At 40.8% G+C, this 20,260-nt stretch overlaps 1 protein-coding gene across 7 annotated transcripts in view; it reads right to left on the minus strand.

The window, feature by feature from the left end:
- CNTNAP4 (contactin associated protein family member 4) overlaps positions 1-20,260 on the minus strand; it is a 262,365-nt gene that overhangs the window by 190,196 nt on the left and 51,909 nt on the right. The gene's annotated exons all lie outside the window — the stretch shown is intronic.

Raw genomic sequence — 20,260 nt, forward strand, 5'->3', positions numbered from 1 at the left:
TAGTAAGTGGCACCAATACCCTTATGTCCTTTCTAGTAAGTGGCACCGATATTTAGCTCTGGACATGGAGGCACATCTTACAATTTCATGGAAGTGAAAGAAAAATTGAAGAAAAAAATACTCTTGGTTGGAGCTTTAAAATATGGAAAAGAATCACTTCTCTCCCCTACTAATATTAAAAATGGGGCTTCCCTGGTGGTGCAGTGGTTGAGAGTCCGCCTGCTGATGCAGGGGACACGGGTTCGTGCCCCGGTCCGGGAAGATCCCACATGCCACGGAGCGGCTGGGCCCGTGAGCCATGGCCGCTGAGCCTGCGCGTCCGGAGCCTGTGCTCCGCAACAGGAGAGGCCTCAACAGTGAGAGGCCCACGTACCGCCAAAAAAAAAAAAAAAAAAAAAAAAATGACATGACTGCCACTGCAGATGGTCATCAGTGAAGGTGATGTGTCACAGACTTTGTCAACTTTGCAAAGGTTGGAGCACACGAAAGGGCAATCCATATTTCTCAAGATGTAAAGCATAGAAGGACACAGGTGTTCAAGGACACAAACACAAGTGAACACAGTTCAATGACAGTCCTAGCCATCATTATGGCATCTACATTTCTAGAAAATAACTGGCTTAATTAAAATTGTCCTAGGGAAGTTTCCCTCTAAGACAATTACACTTTTTCACATGTGATTTCATCTCGATTTCCCCACATTATAAGTTTGCCTGGATCATTTTGATCTTGACATTGAATTACAATAATGTAAAAGGAAGAGAAAAAACATTGTGCCAGTATTTGTCTGTCTCGCTTAAATGGTTCGCAGTGTCCCGGGACCGCCATTTAGAACCTTATCAAGCTTTGTATTTTTACCAGTGTAGTTCTTTTTGCTGGAAGGAAACATGACTCTATCGATGCTCCGTGCCTGGCTAGTCTTGCCTCATGTACACTCCCGAATCTTGGCGTTGCTGCCCCTGGTCACAGTTATTATTACAGGTACAAGCAGGTCAGCTGAGCCAAGCCAGCAGGGCAATTCCAGGATTTCGTTGAGACTATTAGAGAAAGACCCTCTTTGCTGTGAACGCTGAAAGTGTGGGAATTAGGCATCGACCTGCAGGAGAAATTGTTGTGGAAAACCTGAGTGAAGCAACAAAGACCCAAGCAGAACTGAGAGATGAGGTGAGACCCGGTTTTAATAGCACAGTCAGCATCCCTGAGTCCAACTGGGCCCGCAGGGCATCCCTGCGCTTTCCAGGTAAGTGAGCCACTGGCCAGTCCCTGCCCCTTGTGCTGAAGCCACTCAGGCCGCTGCATCAGCAGTTCTCCATTCTCTCCTTCATTAGTTTTTTCTCCTTAATGGATCATACCCATTAATGTACATGCATGCTGTTACTTTTCCCCCTTTAAAAGAAAAAAAAAAAAAGTTCTCTTGACTCCACTCTATTTTTCCTGCTTTTTATATTAAGGTAATACGTTAATTCAAATAAGATGTCCATACATACTCTTTCTGATGTTTGTCGTTTCCTTCTATCTCAGGCCAGTTCCAACTAGACTGTCAGTCCAGCCACTCAATGAAAACTGCTCTTGTCAAGGTTACCAAAGAACTGCATGTTGCTAAACTGAATGGTCAGATTTCAGTCTTCCTACCACTCCACCCGTCAGTGACATCTGATACTTTCAACTACTCCCAGTGCCTTGATATTCCTTGTCCACTTAAACTTCCATAAAGCTCATTCTCTTAATTTTCTTCTTAGCTTATTAGTTGCCCCTTCTCAATCTCCATTGTTGGTTCTTCCCTTTATCTCTTCCCTCTGAAGGCTGAGACGCTCCAGGGCTCAGTCCTTTGCCCTGCTTCTTCTCCGTCCCCATCTCCTTGCAGACCTCTCTTGACCTCGTGGACTTAAATATTATGTGCCAGTAATTCCCTAGTTTCTATCTCCACCCCCAACCTCTTCCCTGATATTAGACTCCTCTACTTGATATCTTTAACACTTCCCAAACCAAACTCCTCTTCTTCCCCCCAATACTACTCTATTCACATGCTTTCCCAACCCAGTTTATGATAGACAATTCCATTCTTAAAGTTTCTCAGGACAAAAAAAAAAAAAAATAGTGTGCTTGACTCCTTTCTTTCTCTCTCACTATACTACCAAACCGACAGCAATACGGCTGGCACTACTCAACTCTGCAGAATCAGAGGATTTCTCCAACTCCACTGGTGCTCCTTTCTATTCCAGCCTGGATTCTTGCCATAGCAACCTAACAAGTCTCCCTGCTTCCCCCTTTGCTCAGTGAGACTCTCTCTGTTCTCTATACAACAGGTTTAAAATATTATTCCTGGGCTCAAAACACAACAATAACTTTCACTTTCACACACAGTGAAAGACAAAGTCATTACTATACAGCCTCCAGATTCCTTATATGATCTGCCCCCCTTGCACGGCTCCCGCCCCAGGTCTGGCTTCCCAGATCAGTACCCTCCGTCAACGACGGCCTCCTCAAGGTTCTCTGAGCAAACACCATTCTTCCATCTCCCATCCCACGCTTTGATAAGCTATCCTTTCTGCCTGGAGTGCTCTTCTCTGAGATGGACTGGGCTAAAATCTTTGCTACCGTCAAGTCTTTGCTCAAATGTGATCGCTCTCATACAAGCATTCCTCTCCTGACCTTCCCTATTAAAATCCCTTCCACCCAGCAATCCTCCTCCCATTCACCTTAATCCAAACCACTTTACATTTTTTGTCAGATACTGACATATTTATACATATATTTCTCGTTGGGTATCTTTCTTTATCCTTTATCTTGCCCTATCAGAATATAAGCTCAATGAGGCCTAGAGTCTTGGCCTGTTTTGTTCAAAGGTAGATCTTATGTGTCTAGCACACTGCCTGACACACAGTAGGTGCTTAATAAATATTTACTGCATAAAGGAATGAAATAAATCTGTTTCCATATGGTTATAATAAGACTGTATTAATTCATATACCAAATATGAATATATTATACCTAGTGGCAAAAGCTGGAACTAAATAAAACTAAATAAAAGCACAAGATACTTCTCTTTGCAAAATGGTACTTTCAGTGAGGTTCTCGAAGAGAAAGCTTAGGCACTTGGCTGACACACACACACACACACACACACACACACACACACACAGAGGCATGCACGTACATATACACAATGTCTACCAACCGCCTCAAAGTTCCCTAGTTTAATCACTTGTAAACTACATTTCCTAGATGTATTTATCGCTCTATTTTTGGATTTTTTGACACAATGAAAGAGATGCTTTTTACTTCATTTCCACAGCAAGGTTCTAAATTAATAATACCTTACTAAATTCTCGTAGGTTTTAGTGTTTTGCTGTTGATCAATTTTTCCTCCCAGCAGATGGGTAGACTGACTTTCAGCCCTACTTCTTGTACTGCCAGATCAAACGTTTCTGAAGTGTTCAATAATTCAGTGGATTAATCAGTAAATATTTACATCCTTTCTCTGCTCAGGCATTTTGATTTGCATATTTGATGTGCAAATTTTGGGAAAGCCAAATTTCCTCTAGAAGACTAGAATAAAATTACAAAACCACCGAAATCTGTGCTTTAATTTTTTTCACCACAGCCAGTTTTATTTCATTCAAATTAGTAGCTTTGGAAAAATGACTTTGAGCACGTGATGTCTGGAAATTCAGACGGTAATCAGGGCTTGCCCGTGTTTTGCACTAAGACCATTATAATACTTTTCTAAAAGTTTCGATTTAGATCTACTACAGTGAGGCAGGTCATTTCAGTAAATGACCTCATGCATCAGATAGAGCACACTGACAATATCCCAGAGACTGAGAAACCATTTTTTGCTTCCCTACCTTTTTTTTTTTTTTATCTTCCCCAGCCGGAGAGAGATGATAAGCTGCCATGAGTCAAATGTCCTCATATCACTTCTGGGTTAAGAAACTGAAGTCACTCTTGTACCCAACAGACATTATTTCCACATAATGATTGGAAAAGCCAGCAATACTAGGGCATAGTATATGAAAAAAAGGTAAAAAGTACCAAACCAATTCCAGGCATTTGACTGATTAAATCATTTAATATTTTCCCAATTTGTGAAAATGCTAAAACATTAATACAGCATCACGATCCCAATGAATGAGATATGTTTAACTCTAGGCTTACATATTTGTTGAATTTAGTCTTGAATACACATACTTTAATTCCACAATTTATTCCTTTTTAAGTATTATTTTATTGTGGAAAATTTTATTTCACAGGCAATGGGAAAAATTATTAGTGATGCTGGTGACTGAGACATCCTTAACATTCCCCTCAGCTTGACTAAACTTCAGACAGGTTTTTTTCCCTGACCATAGGCCCCTGACCTCCCTTTTCTCAGAGCATTTAATTGAGGGAAGTTGTAATTGTAAATTATTTCTCTGCTCCTTGCAATGTAAATCTTCATCAGGCCTCCTTACAGTTTTACAATCCAAGAATGTCTTTCTCAAGGACTTGAGTCATCCCTCTGAAATGTAATCAAGAAAGACAGAGCCCTGTCTCCCAGTCTCTGCTGGAGGGCAGGAGCCTAACTCCACAAGCACCAATCATCAAACACAAATGACCTAATCACATTGACCAACTTCCCCCTGATGTTCTCCAGTACTCTTCCATTAGCTCATCAGCTCAGTGCTTAAAAACTCTCCCACCTTGATTTCAGAAGAGCAGAGTTCAATCTCTCTCCCCTACTGCAGAAATCTTGACCCCCACTGCTATAGTCTTGAATAAAGTCTTTCTTGTCTTTTTAACTCAATCCAGTGCAATTTTCTTTGACAAGAGATAATTGGGGTTTTTTTTATGAGAAGGATGTGTTTTTCATTTTTCTACCTAATGAGTCATGTTCCCCAGAAACCATTACACAGAGTCTGAGAAGATAAAGAACAATGCTTAGAAATGAATGAGGGTCTGACTAGAGCTAACCAGAGGGGTTCTTCAGGATAGTGACAGTGTCCAAAGACCACTGCCCATCTGCTCTACCTATTAACCAAAAGAATGTCACAGCCAGCTTCGGGGAATCTGAATAGAACAAGAAATGTCACGGGGCCTGGCCAGAAAAGGTGATGGCCTTTGTCAAGAGAACAGTCGTAGGGACCAAATGACCACTACATTTGGCAGTGTACATCAACAAACATCCAGTGTGAGGACCAACGAAACCACACTTAGCAGGTATCACTGACCTGGGACACAAGGATCCAATCAATGATCTTGTGGTGGACATCAATACAACAACCGACATATGTCAGGGGAGACCCCCACCCAAAGTGCCAGGACATCATCTGAGTTCCTCTCATGCCGACTGCCGTTTTGGAAAGGAGTGGAAGAAAGATTAGGAAATCAGAAGGTCTGAGCATTTACCTGGAAGAGACTGACACAACCAAAGGGGGTTCCTTTACCCAGCAGAGGCTAGGGGGTTTGAAGTGACTTGGTAAGTGGGCAAAAATGGGAAACAGTCTCTGAACTGAAGAGCAAACAGGATCTTCCCCAACTAAAAACAATACACTCAGCTGATAAAGTTTTGGCAATACTGAAAAATATATGGTGTTTCCATGTTACTTCTCAACTACTAACATAACCTGCAGACTCACAGCTTTGCAACTAGCTTGAGAAAATCAGATCAACCAGTATTTCAGATCTGAATGATGAGAGATACTAGAGTATCTTTATGAGTGTCTTGTGCGTGTGCTTAACATCCCCAAAGCTGCCGATTATGCGTTTTATATAACTTATGATTTTCTAAAACTGTATGTGGATTGGCCAGAATGATGTCATTTGCATGTGTACATGGGTGGTCAACCAGAATCAATATATCTATTGGTTCAAAAAACATTTTGCCACACGCACAGCATTGATACAGTCGGGTCTACGCTGCTCCAGAGCAGACTCACTCCACATTCATTGGGCATCACACTGATTTTTGGTACAAAGACGAGAGAAACACACACACACACACACACACACACACACACACACACACACACAGAGTCTGCTGGCTTTAACAGAAATAACGTTCTACAATAGCATGTGGAGTGGGATCCAAGTAGGACTGAGTGTGTGAAGCCAACAGGTGAAATACTCCTCCAGCATCGGGGAAGCAGCTCCACGTGGCCCTGGGCCCAGGTACAAAGAGTGGAGCACACAGGCGTTAGGGCTTCATAAAAAGAATACAGGGAAAAATACGCTTTTACAAGATTTATTTCAAAATGGTGATACCTGACCATTAATTTTGCCAGTGATACACATACATTTAGATTTTTAAAATTATCCTCAATTATTACATGTGTATTCAATGGTTTCTTTACCTCATCATGTAAAACAAATCACGTTTCGACATATGAGAGTCTGGGAGAGTTTATTGTGCCAAAATAGTGAAGACTCCAAATAGACATAAATGGACCAAACCACTGCTGCGTGGTTTGTTCCAATCAAGCCCTTTTATTTATTAATCTGATTTTAGCCTATGGTTATAAACTCGTCGTTTTGTCACTGTATCACCTAAACTGAGAGATAAACACCTTCTAAAATTATATGCCACCGATTATTTTGTATTAGAAACAATAGCACACATTGCCCTGGCTTCACCAAGAGAAAAACCATCATATTTTGTGGAAGTGTGATCGAGTCGGTCAGGATGTGAAAGGTGGGGAAGCACAAGGAGAAGAGGAAAAAACACATCATTTTGCTCTGTTTATCGCTATCTTATTTCTATTTGTAATGTATAATGGAAAGTTCTAAATTGTCCTTTTTGATAAGAAGCAAGTCTCACAAAGGAACCTCATTTCCACTTGAACCAATGAGGCCTTTCACACGATTGTCAGGCCACCTACCATGGTTCATGGTTCCCAGTGTATACTGATCCACTGAGTCATAAAGTAGTGCTTCCAGTTGGGAATGAGAGTTAATGCAAACTCTCTGGATCAGAAAAGATGGACCCCAAAAAGTAGGTCATGCTTCTGCCTAGCCAGTTTCAAATTGCTCCTGGCAATACTGTGACTCTCACCCACACCCCTGTGCCTACCCACATACTCTGTCACCACACAGGAGAATGCAGCAACTGAAAACAGCATCCTAGCAGAAGCAGCTCAATGCATGTTCACGGTGACAGCTAGGACAACTATAAAAAAAACAAATACTTTTGATAAGCAAAAGGAAAAGTCAGTTATCAACATGGATCATTCTCTTGCAATTGTTTTTGCTTTTACTATATTCTTTTTCTGAAGAATTAACATAAAGGTTAATTTGTTGGTACTGTTTGGAATGTATCTTCAGAGTTTAGAATTTTGCATTTTAATTTTTTAAGTTACCACCAAATTTTAAAAAAGATTTTTAAGAAAAATAGAGAGAGAGAGGGAGGGATAGGGTGGAAACTTCTGGAGGTGATGAATAAGTTTAGGGCTGTGATTATGGTGATGGTGTCATGGGCATATACTTATCTCCAAACTCATCAAGTTGTATACATTAAATAGGTACAGCTGTATACATATCAATCATACCTCCATAAAGTCGTTTTTTAAATTAGCAATTCATAATTTTAAGAAATATGAATGTAATATTTCCAGAGTCAGCTTAGCTTGTCAAACATAAATGTCAAGATTTTTATATTTTTATTTAAAGGTATCAATGTTCCCCTTAACAAATCATAACTGAGTAGAAGAGTATTGTGGTGTGTTAATCACCATTAAAAAAAAAGGTTTTTTTGCAAAATTATATGCAATCCTAGGATTTTAGGCTCCTTTACATAAAACACGGGAGGGACAATATAGTTGCATGGATGTTATATTTAAGGGGACCTCCCAGATGATTTTCAGACAGAGTTTCAATAGTCTATTCACGATTTACATGATTCTTCAGGGATGATGCTTTCAAAAAAAGAACAACAGCTTTTTGCTTTTGCTATTTTGACATACTGTATCTTTAGAATATCTATCTAGGTCAATAAATGAGCTGCAAATAAAACCACCAGGAAATGTTTCACGACCAAAATTCTGTCACTTAGAGCAAGTCCCTCCTTCTTTAGCTCCAGATGACACTGACTTCCTGGGTTTTTTTCCTCACTCCTCTGGCCAGCCCTTTTCAGCATCTTGTATAGAACTTCCTTTCTCTACGTTTGTTGAAAAGCTAACACAACTGTCCTCTCCTCTTTTACTTTACATTCTCAGAGGACTACATTTCTCATGCCTCTGGCTGCAATGATTAATTTTTTTTGTTTTTGGATGACGAGGCCTGATCTTTATTTTTAGCTCTGACTTTCCTTTGAAATCTGTATTCCAAATCCTGAATGCTTCCTATATATCTATTCATGGATGCCCTACAGAGATCTCAAACTCGACATGCCAAAAATGGATGTCTTACCTCCTGTCAAAACCAGATGGCCATATCATTCCCATCTTCAAGTCACCCAGACTAAAATGTGAAAATCATTTCTAATTATTCCCTTTCAATAGCAGAAATTTCTACATATGTAGAAGTTGCCAGATCTGGTCAATGTCGCCTCCAAAGTGATTTTCATTGTCCCTTTTGCATTCCCTTATTCCTTAGTTTAAGTCCGTATGTCAACCACTCAGTTAAACTTATTTTCTGTATTTATTTTTAGTTATGGGAGGTACAACTTTTTTTTTTTTTTTTTTTTTGGTGGTACGCGGGCCTCTCACTGCTGTGGCCTCTCCCGCTGCGGAGCACAGGCTCCGGACGCGCAGGCTCAGCGGCCATGGCTCACGGGCCCAGCCGCTCCGCGGCATGTGGGATCCTCCCAGACTGGGGCACGAACCCGTGTCCCCTGCATCGGCAGGCGGACTCTCAACCACTGCGCCACCAGGGAAGCCCGGGAGGTACAACTTTGAAGCAAGTAAATGAAAGCATGAAAAGGCATGAAAGCATTTGAGAGATCCTAGTGAGGCAGAACTGGCAGGCCTTGATGTCCTGTGGATAACCCCTTCGATGTTAGACGTCGGGAGGGCAAGGAGCATGGAGAGGACAAAGTTAAGGATGACAGCTTGGAAAACTTTCTGGATGGTGGTGCTGAGAGTAAAGAGTCATCAACGGAAGGGAAATCTGAAAGACGTAAAACTGAAGGAATGGGAACCCTAAGGAAGTACGAAGGACTCAGAATGCTGTGAGTGATTCATTGTGGAACAGAGGGGCAGGTCTTCTAGGGTGATAAAAGTGAAGGAAGCGAGGCCACTGGGATTTGCATACGTTTACAGGATGTGGAGAGGAAATCAGGAAATTGTGTTCCGAGCCCGATGGCCTACCCTTCCTTAAAATCTTCAATATGTGCCTTTTAGAAAACCAATCTGTTTTTGCCATCATTCCCAGAGTTGCTTTGGTAAAAGCTGGTTGAATCATTTTTCTCCTGGTTGCAAAAAGCATCCTTTTTGACACAGCATTTAATTCAACTTCAGTCTGGCACTGGAGCCTCAGAAAATAGTCTATTTTTCTATGAAGTCTGTTCTCATTCTCCACAATTTCATTTGAATTATACTTATTCCTGTGCCTCTCACTCAGCCAGGACTTTGTTTCTTCCACCTCTCAGCTGCATCTCAAATACCACCTCTCCCACAGTCTCACTATAAGAACTTTGTAACATGAGATAATATAGTTTATTTATGTTTGTTAAATTAATAACTAAGAATCAAGTTTCCTATTAGAATACCACTGTCATATTTGAAACCCACTTGGCAGAAACGTTTATGTGCTGCTCAGACATGAAAATGAGGCTTGCCATTAGCTGAACTGCTATTGTTCTAATATGGCCAAACTCAGAGCAACTGAAATAGATTAAATAGATTCTGAGATGACTTCAGAAGGTCAAAGGGCTATGAGAGTTTTGCTTTCTAGTAACAAAGTAAAATGACAGACTTTTTTAATGAGCGAAATCGACATTTCCAAGGATCTTAAACTCTCTTCATGCCATTTCTTTTCTAAGACATAGTTCTGATTAATTCCCATCAATTTTTTTTGGAATATCTGAAATTGTGTCTTGAATTCCAATGAGTGAATGAATATTGGCCAATATTAATTTAATGAAGTGTCAACATAATTAAGTATCTTAAAGTTTAAATGACTGTGGTTTGTGTGTAGCTTACAAAGTGGTCAGATTTTATATTTTTGAACAATGTAATAAACACTTTTAACAAACTCTTCTCAGACCTTTTCAAAAATAAGAAGAAGACAGAAATGACAGGTTAAAAGTTGAATAAAGGAGAAGCTATGAAGTTTAGGATATTTCTAATTCTTAATAAAAAGTATTAAGCACAAGAAACTAGAAGGTTATAAAATACCACTTTCTTTAAAGTCCCTAAATGTCATCCCTCACAACAGAGAATATAGAATTTACCTCCCTGATTATATTTACTAGTTATGCTTTTCAGTACTAGATCACATACAAACTTTTCAAACAGAGAAAAATACGGTACACAAGGAATTATCAATATCATTCTAATCACCACCATTAATACCCACAATTTACATCCTAAAAACCTAAACCAAAATGTGATCACTATATCCATCAGCACATACATAATCAAAAGAAATGCTAGGTATATCCAGAAAAGACGAAAACTCTTGATTCGAAAAGATATATACACCCCAATGTTCACAGCAGCACCATTTACAACAGCCGAGATATGGAAGCAACTTAAATGTCCATAGACAGATGAATGGATAAAGAAGATGTGGTACGTATATACAATGGAATACCACTCAGCCATAAAAAGAATGAAATAGTGCCATTTGCAGCAACATGGATGGACCTAGAGAATGTCATAGCAAGTGAAGTCAGACAGAAAAACAAATATGATATGATACCACTTATATGTAGAATCTGAAAATTAATATAAATGAATTTATTGACAAAACAGAAACAGACTCCCAGACATAGAAAACAAACTTATGGTTACCAAAGGGGAAAGGGGGGATGGGGAGGGATAAATTAAGAACATGGGATAAAAAGATACACACTATTATATACAAAATAGAATAACAACAAGGATTTACTCTATAACACAGAGAACTATATTCAGTATCTTGTAATAACCTATAATGTACAAGAATATATATATACATATATCACTTTGCTGTACCACCTGAAACTAACATAATATTGTAAATCAACTACACTTCAATTTTTAAAAAATGCTAGGAATGACTCTGGATCTGCTAGCTATGAATAGAAATTGCTGATGTATTCTACAAGGTACTAAGTACGTCACTGTTCTAACTCATTTGATTCTCACAATAAGCCTAAGTGATAGAAACTATTATTTTTCCCATTTTAGCCATGAAGAGACTGAAGCAAGGGGAGGTAAAGTCACTTGTGAAAGGTCACAGAGCTGCAGTAAATCAGGAAAAACCCTAAACACGGCCCTACTTCAGAGCCTATTCTTTGTCACTTACGATAATGGCTTCCACCTTCATGAACTTTATCTTTTATGAAAGAAGATGACACATCAGCAGGTGATACACATTATATGAGGAACTGAATATACACTAAAGAAGTTTAGGATAGGGCAACTGCTAGCTGAGTGATAAGGGGAACAGAAACATTTCATCCAGGTTCTAGGGTGGGATTTTGAAAGGTCAAAATGAAGGATTGGAGCTTCCCTGGTGGCGCAGTGGTTGAGAGTCAGCCTGCCGATGCAGGGGACATGGGTTCGTGCCCCGGTCCGGGAGGATCCCACGTGCTGCGGGGCGGCTGGGCCCGTGAGCCGTGGCCGCTGGGCCTGCGCGTCCGGAGCCTGTGCTCCGCAGCGGGAGTGGCCACAGCGGTGTGAGGCCCACGTACCGCAAAAAAAAAAAAAAAAATGAAGGGTTGGAGCCTTCGGAGCAGAGGAATGACTTGAGGGCAGACAGGTGCAAAGCACGTTTTTCAGGATGGCAGTAACGGACTGAAGGGAGTGAGGGGGCATGGAGAGGGCCATGGTCACTACGGCAAGAAAGGAGAGTGGAACCAGATTGTAGGAAGCCTTTCATTCAAAGCTAAGAAAACTGTCAAACTCTCAGCTCCTGAGGACCACCTAGTGTGTGTTTTCTGTTTGGCACACATGTGGATCACCAGTTTTAGATAACTTGACAAACAGAAACCATCCACAATTCTAAATGTACAGAATAAACAATATGTTAAGGTCACTAATAATAGGCATGGTTCTTCATATTCTTTTACAAGAAGATGGTATTTGCAATCTTTTACCAAGCTATACCCAGGCTGATGGATAGTTGGGTCTGTATGGGAAGCTTCCACAGTGAGTTGGTTTAACTATCAATCTTGATATTTACTGAAGAAAAAAAAAATCTTAACTTATACACCACTGAGAAAAACAGATGTTGTGAATATACAAATTAACATATTTACGGATTTAGTTTTCTGAGCAACAAACAATCAAGCACTGGGAACATGTCAAACTCTTTTGGTTCATGTCTTCTGCATCTGAGTCCAACTTTAAAAAGAAATTTTTGTATCTTTCCCCCCGACATCATTACATCTTGCCTCACGAGAGGTAAGTCCCAGTAAGTAGTATGCCAGAAAGTGTTTAAAAACTAGTTCTCCGTGGGGAAAAGTCCTGCTTTACAGCATTTGTCAGTTCCTGTGGTGTAAATGCTCCCTGCACGGCAGATTTCAGGCTCCCCATGTGACAATGCTGAGCTGGGAAGAGCCGCTCTCCCAGGCCGGCAGGTTACTGACCATATCTCAGATAAGCTACTTGAGTACAGCAGGTGGAATCACAGTAGAGTTATGAATTTCTCAGTTACAGCCTCAGGTATGAAAAATGCATTTTTTCCTAACTCAGTCTAATTTTCTCTCTTGAGCTCCTATTCTGTCCAGTGTAGAAAATCAATCTAATCATTTCAGAGAAACTCAGTCCAGTTCATGGATTTCTCAGTCAATTCAGGATTTTATCTCTGTCACCTTCAGCTTCGAAATGCTTGCAGGGATCTGCCTCCCTTCCTGCCGACCCTGGGGGCCGTGGAGACCGGGACCACTCTTTCTCCGTGTTTTGTGTGGGCGGTCAAGCAGCTTCCACTCTGCACCTAGGTGACTGGTTGCAGATTAGTTGGGACATGCCTTTGTCACAACATTCTGATGCTCGTCCTCCCATCCCTGGTGTGACGCTTTGCCCACACCCACCACTTCACGCCCTAACTTCTGCATCCATTCTTGGTGCCCACAGCAGCTCCTGGTTCCCCTCACATGCCATCCGGGGCTGACGTGGGGACTGTCACACCACCGTCTCTGCAGTGCAGCAGCAGGATGATTTAGTGACTTGTCTTGGGGCGGGCGATCTCCTCTCTAAGCACCCTTTCGCATACAGACACCTGAGTGTGAATGAAGGGTTCTGTCAAGTTTCCTACTATGGACTTAGTTTGAGGACAGGACTTCAGGGAAAATGATCCCTCACACTTGCTTTCTCACGTCTCTTCCCTCAGTGGGGTATGGGGAAAAGGAATTCCTTTAAGCTGGTCATTTCCCCTTTCAAATCGTTTATATTTTAGATCTAAAAGGTCCCCACTTAACTTTGTTTCCAAGCTGGGCAGTGACCATCCTTTCCCTTAAGCCATGGGTGGCATGTGCCTACCTGCGCTGAGAGGGGAAACGAAGGACCAGTGTGGAGGTCATGTCTATTTCTGCTCCCCCCATCACCCCACATAGAGAAATAGCCACTGACGCAATTATTATAGTCATTAAAAATGCTCATATTTCATCCTTCATTAGAGGAATTTATGTGCTCACCTTTCCCAACATTAACCAGTTTACTTTCATGCAAAAACCCCCCCTCAAAAAACAGAAACTACTGCCCACTTTTTTGCACAACACAATAAAAAGAACACCCCAACCCCTCACTTCCCAGCAACCTTGGTTTGGTAAGACAGTCACACTGAGATCTGTGACTGTCTGCCCACTCTCCTCTGTGAAAAAGGTTTCTTGTATCCATCCAGGGCCACCTCAGTCCAGTTCCACTGCATCTTCCAATCTGCAACGTGCACCAAATGATCCAGAAGACAAGGAAAAGTGCTGTCTCCTGCAGTATGGGTCACCGAGGCTAACCAGATTCAAAGACTGATGAGTCCTTTGCGCTTACGTAGGCAGAAGCAAGATTAAAACTCAAATCAAAGTGGTTCTCACGTTGAAGAAAGCAGGAGTCGACTAGTATTTTCTCATATTTACTCCTCCACATCCAGAACCACTGGAAAAATCTAGGTTGTGATAGTGTCTTTTGAGAGAGGAATTTTGCAAACAGTTTATTCTACTTTGCTCCCCAAGCATAATATTAATAATGAGATGGGGTTTTGCTCTTAGGAGTGCAACTTTGATGCACATCAAATTCATAACATTCACACTAGAAGACACTAGTTTAGATCCGTTTTACAATCTGTAACTCTTTATTGATAGTCTCTATTTGTTGAGACACCATGCTCCTGGTTTCTTTTGGCTCTCTGAGCATACTTAAGAGAGACAATTTAAAGTCTTTGTCTAGTAAGTCCAAAGTCTACCCAGTGGTTTTCTTATTTAGATGCCTGTATGAAATCACCACATTTAAATATGCACATATCCCAACTTCTATGATTTAATCTTTGTACTAAAATCATGGTCACTCCTCATATTTATGATGTTGTATATTTATTAGATTTGTAGGAGAAATATAAGTAATAACACACGAATTAAGCAAAGATAGGTTAGTTAACAGAAACTATACAGACATGCCTCAGAGATATCGGGGAATAAAGACCACCACAATAAAGCAAATATCACAATAAAATGAGACACATTTTCTGGTTCCCAATGCATATAAAAGTTATGTTTACTCTATACTGTAGTCTACTAAGCATCACATCTTTTTAAAAATGTACATACTTTAATTTAAAAATGCTTTATTACTAAAAAATGCTATCATCTGAGCCTTCACTGAGTCATAGTATTAACATCAAGATCACTGATCACAAATCACCATAATAAATTTGATAATAATGAAAAAGTTAGAAGTATTGTGAGAATTACCAAAATATGACACAGAGACACAAAGTGAGCAAATGCTGTTGGAAAAAATGGTAATAATAGACTTGCTCGACGACACAAGGCTGCCGCAAACCTTAAATTTGTAAAAACACGATTATCTGCAAAGCACAATAAAACAAGGTATGCCTGTACTCTGTTAGTGAATTGCAGGCAATTCATACATTCTTACACTTTAATCTGTGAAAAGTTTTTAAGTATTTTTTATTCCTTTTTCCCTGAAACTACCAAATTATCTGCTCAACCACTGCATAAGATTAGCTGGACTTCGGAAAGCACGTTCAGAAACACCTATACATGCAAGGGAGGTAGGACTGAAAGTCTTAAGTAGGCAAAAAACAAGGTCACAACTGTGCTTTAAATTTTATCTTTATTGAGGAAAGCCTCAAAGTTGCATGACTTCAAAATCGCAAGGTTATTAAAATAACCTTGGTTAGAAATCCAAAAACTGCATTAGGGTAGTAGCAATGGAAACCACCCCCCACCCCGCTCCAAAAAAAAAAAGAGTGTAAGAGAGACAGATTGCAAACCACAAATACACAGGATTTATCATCTTCAAGAGGAGGGATCAAGGGAGAAATAAAAGGTGATTCTAAGAATGTTAAGCCATGGTGATTAAGATAACCACCAGGAATCAGAAAAGACAAATAATTACAAGCAGAAGCTGGTTTAGATGTGATATATTTAACTTAAGACTTCTGTTGAGCTTTTTTGTGAAGACAAGACATCTAGCAGGCAGCTGGAAAATTCCAGCAGGCAGTTGAAAATACAAGATAGGAGATTGTTAGACATGTTTCTCCTCTAGCACAAATGTGGGAGGTGTCTGCACAGGCCTCCTCCTGAGGCCCTGGCAGTGGACCAGCTCATTCAGGGAGGGCATGCACAATGCCAAGGTCAAAGACAAGGCTTTGGAAAAACCCACATAAACATTGTCATTTTGGCATGGAGTCTCTGATCTTGTTTTTCATTTTTATACAGATATTTTTATATAGTCTATTAAGTCAGTTGTATTTTATATGGCCAATTTTACAGTCAATTTTATGTGTCCCTTTTCTTTTGTTGTTAATATTCATGATATGTCAGTTTTTTAAAAAAGGACTCAAGGGAAAAGGTAAGAGAAGAATAACAAATAATCATCAAATCACAGAAATGTGATTTTAGGCCAGCTTTCTGCTTACATTATTGGACCTTTAAGGACCTAACAGTTCCCACTGAGGGAGAAAATCTCTGATATAAAGTCCTATTTGAGAAGAAACACAGAGAAGTCCTTCTAAAATCATGTAGTTTTTGTATATCTTTTCCCATGGAATTACATCTGAAGGGCAGCCTTCAAAAGGATTACAGTTAAAAATCAGATGAGATAATTTATGGGAACAGATTTTAATTCGCAGAACTATTAGAGAGACAGACAGACAGACAGACATGTAATATATGAATTGACGTCAGTAAGATGGCAGAATAGGAAGTCTCCCACTCATACACCCCCCCAGCAACAATAACCTGGCAGCCATCCACGGACGGAAGCCCCTTTGTGGGAGCTTTGGGATCCAGCCGCAGGCCCAGAGAAGTCCTGCCCCGCCCAGGGACCCACCCGGAGACACGCCTGACGGCACCCCCTGGAGGTAGGCCCACTGATTTTAATCCAAAAGGAGGTTCTGAAACGGTCCTGTAACTAAGCCCCAGCCCTCCCAGCTGCAGTTCAGCGGCTGGGCAGCAGCCAATGTTGGTGTGACTGCAGATCTTAAAGTAGCCCCAACACCTGGCCCCAGGCCCTCGCAGCTGCGGTTAGGGAGCAGTCTTGCCAGGATACACGTCATCCCTGCCCCCAGAGGTAGGCCCTCAAACCTTAGTCTGACTATGGATATAGAAGTGGTCCTGGAACCCAGCTCCACACCCTCTCAGCTGCAGACCAGGAACAGTCCTGCCCACTCAGGGACGTGGAGGGAGACACACCCACCCTGAAGTGGCCCTGTAACTGGGCTCCAGCCCTTCCCGGCCACAATCCGAGAGCAGTCCCACCTGCCCTGGGACCTGGTAGGAGACATGTGCCTCCATGCCCCTGAAGGCAGCAGGCCTGCAGACCTCGTCCCAGCTATGGACCCTGAAGCACCCCTATGAATCAGTTCTGGCTCCTCTCAGACACAGTCTGGGACTAAACCTGCCTGCCCAGGGACCTTCCCACTGATGCTTCTTCAAATGCACAGACAACAGCGCAAGGCTACTTAGATCACGAAAAATCAGGCAAACATGACACCACCAAAGGTCACTAATAAACTTCCAGTAATTGACCCCAAAGAAATGAAGGTCTCTGGCCTAACAGTTCAAAATAATCATCTTAAGGAAGCTCAATGAGATACAGATAACTAAACAAAATCAGGAAAGCAATGTATGAATAAAATGAGAAGCTTAACATTTCCAAGCAGTCTTTTGATGAGATGCTGCTCAGAACTTTCCCCCTTGAGGACAAAGGTGGAAGATTTTATACATCAGTTCTCATCTGCTGTCGGTCAAGGTAGCCTCACAGGTAGGCAATAGTGCCCATACCCCACCATCAGAATTTATGGTGCCCAGTGGATTCCCTGGAAGCAGATCATCCCTCAGCATCAGAGGAGCCACAGGGCAGGAAGCTACAGGCAAGTGGTACCACCCAATGTGAGACCCTGTTACACCTGTGGGAAGTTGAACTTGGTCCTGGCTGGAGAAAGAGGTGGGGCTGAGAAGATGTGTTGCCTAAGAGGTGTTCAACACACAACAGCACATCTGTAACTGTAACAGTCTCTAATATGAGTGAATACAAAAAAGATGGTCTTCTACTGTTAGCTATATAGCTGTCACACTTCTGCTCCATCCTCTCCTAGGTAAGATGCTCAAGATACTTACGCATGGATCAGACAAGAAAGCTCTAGGCCCTGCTTTCACTGCTTCTCTGGTCATGCAACCCACCATGCTTTCAGAACACATGTGCACCCCAGCCGAGAGAGAGCATCTCAGGCGGAGGCCAAGCCCGACCCCCTTCACACGTGTATGCCAATATTTCGTTCACGAGAGAGAGTGGCTTTTAATTTTCCTTCCTTGTTTGTCCTTGACAGGGTTTGGTATCAAGGTTATGCTGGTCTCATAGAAAGAGTTGGGGAGTATTTTGACTTTTTTTCTGTCCTCTGGAAGAGAATGTGTAAGATTCGAGTCGTAGCTCCCTTAAAAGTGTTTGGAAGAATTCACATATGAATTCATTTTAGCCTGGAGTTTTCTGTTGGAGCGTGTGAATTATGGCTTTACTACCTTTACCTGGCAAAGGAATATTTAAATTTTATTTTATTTCTTGGGCACAATTTTTCAGGCTGCATTTTTCAAATAATTTGTTCAATTCATTTAAATTTTCACAATTATTAGCAGGACGTCTGTTAAAATATCCTCTTATTATGTTTTTGTCTTACTGATTGTCTATATCGCATGTTTTCTATTTCATTGCTTGACGTACTGTTCTTTTATTCCTTTCCTTTTCCTTAGTCTGGGTTTAATCTGCTGCCCTTTCGAATTTCTTGAGAAACTGAATAAGTAGGCAATGGATGGCTTATTACTATTTAGCTTTTCCTTCTTCTGTATTATGTGCAGTTAAGGTTATCAATTTGATCTAAGCTGCATCTCACAATTCTGACCTATAGTATTTTGTTATCAGTGAGTTTAAACGTTCCCTAATTTCCACCGAGATTTCTTTTTGAGAAGTGTGTTAATTAAATTCCACACCTTTCTGAGTTTTTAAGTATTTTTTAATTATTGATTTCTAGCTTAATTCAACTGTACTAGGGCACCTGCTCTGCATGATATAAATCCTTTGAGATTTGTTGAAACAATTTTTATGGCGCCAAATAAATTTAAGTAAATATTCTAGGCACTCTGGATAAGAACGTGTATTCTGCAGTATTTGGAGGCAGAGGTTTATATATGCTACTCATTATATAAATATAACTTACATATGTAAATATTTTGTCAAATTTGTTAACTGCTGTTAAAATCTGTATTTCCACTGATCTTTTCTTTGGCATACTCCTTAAATAAGCTACAGAGAGAGAAATATTAAAAATCTCTATGCTTAGTGTTTCAATTTGTAATGTCTATTTCTCCTATTATTTCTGTCCATTTTTCTTTCTGTATTTTGAGGCTCTGTTATTTCATGTAGAAAATGTCAGACTCACTATATGGTATTTCCTTTTTCTCCAGGATCTTTGACCCTGAAGGCCTGGCTATCTTGGTGTCTCTCAGGTATCTTCAAGCGGTTAACACTTTCTAGCTGGTTTACTTCTTTACAGAAAGGCAGCTAACTGTTATGGGCCGAGCGCGTCTCCACCCCTACCTCCCAAATTCATACACTGAAGCCATACACCGCAATGTGATGGTATTTGGGACCTTGCAGAGGTGGTTAGGTTTAGATTAGGTCTTTAGAGTGGGACCCCCCTGATGGATTAGTGACCTTATAAGAAAAGGAAGACAGATCTTTCTCTCCCTCCCCACATGCAAACACCAAGGAAAGGCCACGTGAGCACACGGCAGGAAAGAGGCTGCCGCGAGCCAGGACAGCCTCTCGCCAGGAACAGAATCTGCTGACACCCTGATCTTGGGCTTTCCAGCCTCCAGAACTGTAAGAAAAAAATGCCTGTTGTTTAAGCCACCTCGTTTGTTGTATTTTATTATAATGTCTAAAGCTAGGGTTTAGACTAGAGTTCAAACACTAGCTTTTCTAAATTATTCACACAGCCAGCCACCTTGCTAGCCACCTTGCCAGTTCCTTTAACGGGAGGTAAGACAAAGCCTTAGGTAAAGTTTTATCATTCAGAGTTTCCTGGGAGACCAGGCTGTGTGTGGGACTTCACTTAAAGTTGCTTTCTTCCCCTTGCTAATCCGGCTTCTTATACTCCCTCTCTGTCTTCTCCTGGGAACCATCCCCTAATAAACCTTTAGCACCACAATTGTTGGTCCAGGGTGTGCTTTTGGGAGAACTCAACCCAGTACATCACCCAACTGCATACTCACTGTTTATTTTCACTGTACCTACATGTGAAATTTTCCTCCTCAACAGAATGAAAAATATTAGATACACACAAAGAAGTGTAACCTATATATTAATGATAATTTTAAATTTTATGAATGTATTTTAACTGACTAAATTTAAGTTCCTGTATCAATTTCAATAGGTTCATATTTATAACTTGAATTCCTATATTTTAT

This window comes from Aethalodelphis obliquidens, unplaced genomic scaffold, assembly GCF_003676395.1.
Source record: "Aethalodelphis obliquidens isolate GAN/ISIS:26980383/991018 unplaced genomic scaffold, ASM367639v1 scaffold20, whole genome shotgun sequence".
In the NCBI taxonomy this organism is placed as follows: domain Eukaryota; kingdom Metazoa; phylum Chordata; class Mammalia; order Artiodactyla; family Delphinidae; genus Aethalodelphis; species Aethalodelphis obliquidens.